The 5521-nt window shown below is 34.3% G+C and overlaps 1 pseudogene; it reads right to left on the minus strand.

The window, feature by feature from the left end:
- Positions 1-2131: 2131 nt before the first annotated feature.
- Positions 2132-4273, minus strand: LOC149235278 (protein COBRA-like; annotated as a pseudogene).
- Between the last annotated feature and the right edge of the window lie 1248 nt (positions 4274-5521).

The raw sequence follows: 5521 nt of genomic DNA on the forward strand, positions 1-5521 counted from the left end.
AGATATCTTCGAACATGCTCCCTTGAGAAGAACTCATCTTGAAAGAAATAGGGATTTTTTATAACACAATAAAGCTCAAGGAAAAAAAGCTACCTGACATCTCATGAATGATGTGGAGATAAGAATTGGACCTCTCTTATGCAGAATCACTCCAAAATGCTTTCCACCTTGGATATTTTGAAGGCACATGGGAAGTCACAACTGATCGCCTATCAAACTCAAACCATTCTTTAATAACAAAATAAATATAACATGTCCTCATACTGACACAAGATGTGAATTGAGACTCTGTTTCAATTTCTGGGATGAGAGAATTACTTACGACAATATTTAAGATATTTTCACATTCAAACTGAGGTGGAATTCATCGAATGTTTGAGTTCCCTCCCTCCCTTCAGAAAACCAAAACAACAATCATTTATCAGTCGCCCGAAGGATGAAAACATAGACCCATGGACAAAAAAGTAATATATTAAACAATATACCTGGCTGGTGGATAGGTGAAGTAGATGATAATTACTACTGAAAACCCTATAAGTCCCATCCATCTATTCAATTCCATGATCTCGACATGCCCATGCCCTATCCATTTTTTTCTGCCAGAAAAATAAATAAAAAAATAAACACCTGAAAAAATAGAAAACCATTGGAATCAGATGTATGATATCAAATATTGCTAATGATTAACATATAGCATGACAAAATAGATACAACAATGTCAGGTTTCTTGTGCATTCCAATCATAAGGCGCTTTAGAATAACAATTTAACATTTGGTAGAGTAGATGAAATGAGAATACTATGAATAGAAATATCTGCAAACAAATTCCATGAAACATTCTTCTGTCTCATAGCATACCAAGAGCCATTCATGGATATGCTCATGATCCCATGATGCTTATCAACTACTATGATTCCTTCTGACATACATACCCCACTCTCAACACTTCTAATTAATGAATACCGTTGGTTATAACTTTTTGAAACGAATCAGGACCAATTTCTCTAATTAATTTAGATGTAAGGTATCAATCTACACGTACCTGGTCATCTGGAAATATTATATTGATGTGAAAAGCAACTCACAAATCATAGCATATCTATTTCATGCCCTGCAAAAACTTGTAAACTCAACCACTGAGATAAAATAATGAAATTAAACAGCATTTTGAACTATTAAAAATAGAAGGAATGAAGGCCAATTACTATGTAATCCACATAGTCCACCATGTGAAAAGGCTAGCTGGCCTCGCTACTCACCGACAAAAAATGTTTAACTAACCAGCGGAAGCACAATATCTACCTGGTAGGAAGAAGGAGAGCACTATCACTGTAAACCCTAAATCCTGCACTACCTCCTCCATTTTTCTTTGATTTGGCTAGGCCGCTTGTGAAATTTGAAAGCCATCAAATTGAATGATCGACGACGACAATTATTGCCATTAATCGAGTTGCCATCCAATATTACATATATGGGAAACACAATAAATATAATAGGATCCAACTCTATTTCAAATTCCAATATGAGAGAATTACATGACGGAAATATTTAAGATGATAGGATCTGCACATTCAGATTCTAGCGGAGTGCATTCAATGTTTGACTGTCCTCCCTCCCAATAACCCAAACAATAGTGATTTATTGGTCACCCGATGGACGAAAATCAGAAAACCTAACCAAGTTTGGGTCTGTGTCTCGGCTGGATTGGACGAGAAGACATCGAACTAGATCAAGCACAAATAGTTTTAATTAATAGTATCAGTATTCATATACAGATTACAATTAACAATTTTGAAGATTTCAGAATATCTTGGAAATTTGGTGGACATGAGATGAATTCATTCACTTCTATCAAATTTCTAAAATATCCCTAAATTTGAAATAAGGTTAGGCTTCAGGTGAATAGCATAAATTCATTTTTTAATCACAATTAACCATTTCTATCAGATTTATAAAATATCTCCAAATATGAAATAAGGTTAGGCTTCAGGTGAATAACATCAATTCATATTTTAATCACAATTAACCAGAAGTCTCTATAGTTGATTGTAGATTCCAAAATATTCTAAAAATTTGATTTGATAGCTTTAGTTAAATTAACTGTGCTTAAAATCAATAACAGTAAATGTTTTCAAAATATGTACTTACTGATCAATCCATATGGAGTTAAAGATTTATAGTTGAAGCCGAAAACTTGGGTTACATTATCAAAGTTTGGATGTTGTGCAACTAATGTCCAGTTGGTGTAGTTCATTCTGTAATTGAAATTTGTCACTATGATATTCACTCCCAAATACTCTTTGTAATTCAACTTCACATGCCAGTGTACTCTGATCAGGCACATATGACGGGCGCACCATAGAAGTGGTGGCTGCAAGGTGTTTGTGGCATAATTTGTACCCGACAACTTAATAACTGGTGAATCAGTACTGCATCAAATTAACGAGACAATTTAGAATCTAATGCGTCTAGATTTGGTAGAAGATCAGGGTATTTTTGGCGAATTTAATTTGATTGAATATTTGAAGAATATTTTGAAATCTTATTAACAGTAACCCAATTACATATTTATTGGATTTTAAAATATTTTACCAATCTGCCATAAGATAGAAATGACTTCATATTGTTGAAAATATTTTGGAATGTAATGAACCAGAAAGAAAAAAGAAGTTACTGCTATCGGTTAGATTTTAAAATATTTCAAAAATCTACAAATTTAAAATTGATTGAATGAATTTGCAAGGGAATAAAAATCATACTCAATACAAACAGATTGAGTTATGTTGTTCCAGCAAGCACAAGTGCAAGTAGGGCATGGTGTTATAGTATCATTATAGAACAATGATAAGGAGACACAACATGTTTAACTTTTCTAAGCCAGGAACTGAGAATATGTGCATGTTACATTCCATGTCACTACACAAGGATAAGGGAAATTCAAATATAGGACTTAGCCAGCTCAGAGTGAGACACATAACATTCACAAATATATAAATTATGAGGGATTATAATAGTGTATTACTTAGAACTTGAGTGGTTATGTGGCGACTTGGACTAAAGAAACGGCTGGGTTCAACAATCTTAGCAAGGCCACAAGTGTAACCCGGTCCTGGAGCCTTCAAAGTGAAATTCTTTGGCAATTCGATAGTTTTGTTAGTGGTACCCAAATTGCCCACACTAAGTTGAAAGGATGTGATGGAATTCGAAGGATCCTGAGCCCAATATGCCAATGCTCCACCTTTGCAACAATTCGTAAATTATTGATTCTAAGGCACACCTGGTAAGACACCAACAATGGTGGGGTCCTTCCTACAACCGTGTGGAACACCTACTTTCCATTTGGAGCAATCTCCTTGCTATGTTGTCTAGCCACCAACCACAGCCCAGATGACCTTCTTTTTTGCCCAGCGCCAACCCAAAGTCCATCCTTGGGGGCTTGGTATATGGCGGTACTGCTAAAAATTATGCATGGTCACAACCACCTACAGAGGGAAGCTCATTAGACTCAACAAAGAGTAAAATAAGTTCTAGCATGAAGATTTTCAGGGAATTTTTAGTAAATTGTACCAATGTTTCTAGTGAATACTTACTTAATTTCAGGGACATAAAGCTAATAAAAAATGAGTGAAGTATTTACTAAAAATATCGAACGTACCAATCAATACAACACAATTTATCAGAAATTTTCATCAATATCAAAATAAACTCTACTTGACTTGAAGGTTTTCCAATTTTTTCATCATGTCAAGCTTTGAGAATTTAACTTGTAGGCTATTAGGAATGAAATTCAGAAAAGCTCAACATCTATTTCAGGAAAATGAGGAAAGGGAATTATAATTCAAGACCTATTTGATCCAAGACACAATATCCCATTTGATCATTATGTTACTATTTGGATCTAGTGGATCATAAGCACCTGTAAAGAACACAATGTAGATAAATTTTAAGCTATATTGTATTCATATCCTTGATAAGGATGGAAAATTTTAAGAATGGAAAGTGATCTTAAAACTTAAAATTTTGCCAAATTTTATGGTAAAAATAAGTTTCTATTATAAATCTTGGTGTGTTATAGAAAACAAACTGCAAAATTTAAACATGTAAAATCGAAATTAGAAAACTTTAACCCCTGAATTGAAACATCACCTACAGTTGAAAATGAAATGGCCAAGATAGTTAATGCCAAGAAAAACCCAGCTACATTCCTGATCAACATATGGCAATTCTGCATGCAACTTCTTCCTTCTGAAGACTTTGACTCTCTTCTCTCCATGATGCCTTTGATATTATCAATTAATGAATCAGGCAGAAACCCCAGAGGAAGGGTTCAATAACCCTTATGAGCAGTTGCAGCTCCACAAATGCAATGGGAATGAGAATGGAGAAAACAATAGTTTATGATGAAGAACCAATAACTGAAGTGTATAAACCTATAGGCCTGTAATGGTTGGTTGCATCGTTCTTTAAACAAAGTAGTGAAAGTGGAGAAGAAGAGTGCTTGCCAAAAGTCAGGGAAGAAGAATAGAAACAACAACTGGCAGACCAAAGAAACTATTAACTCTCAGGCCAAGAGTGACATAAAAGAATGGGAAAAAGAAGTAAAAATATCCAAAGAAATGATTAAATTTGAGGCCAAGAGTGACATAAAAAAATTGGAAAAATCAGTAAAAATATCTTCAAGAGTGACATAAAAGAATGGGAAAAAGCAGTAAAAACCCAACGGATATCTGGAAAAAGTAGTCACACTTCAAATGAACAGTTGAAAGTGTCTCACTTGATCAAACAGAGCAGGGTAAAAGTGTTGACGATTGTTGATGCATATGAAGACCTATCGGCCTAACAACCGAACAAAGCATAAGAAATTGATAATTGAAAACAGAGTAGGCTAATTGGAAACATTGTAAGACATTGATCTGTAAAAGCAAAGCCAAATAAAAAGCAGGTACATGAGCTATAGGTATACATTTTCATTTCAATCTAGAATAATAAAAACCATTTGCAAAACTGTTATGTTAGAAAATAATTTTTCAACTAAATTGGATAGAAAAAACACATCTAAGGATGGCACATGCATTTTCTAGTAGATTTGCAACAACCTCAGCTCAACCATATATTAACAACAAAGTTGGACACTAAATTGGTGTCTGATCCCCCCTTGTTTGTGAGACAAGGGATCTCATCCACATAACAATTTGACTGCTAAAGTCTACCATACATGTTAGGGAACCTATCTACTTTTTGTACATTGACAAATCAACCAAATTTGAATATGAATCTGCTCAAAACTTCAAAACATGTATCATAAAAGTAGCCTAGGGTTTATTGTCCATTATCCAAAACTTCTTTAGAATCTAAATTGCTTACTTACCTGTGTTCGTGGACCAGCTTACCTCAACTCAGCCAAACCTCCAAGACCAAGAAATAATACATGTCAACTTCAGTTGCCAGTTTCTTATTGCACCATGGGATAGAGTTTTTTAAACTAACTATTAGGACCAGGTAATCTACATACAACACAAAT

Source organism: Pinus tabuliformis, chromosome 8 (assembly GCF_031772625.1).
Source record: "Pinus tabuliformis cultivar Carrire ecotype Pingquan chromosome 8, CPIR1, whole genome shotgun sequence".
NCBI lineage: Eukaryota > Viridiplantae > Streptophyta > Pinopsida > Pinales > Pinaceae > Pinus > Pinus tabuliformis.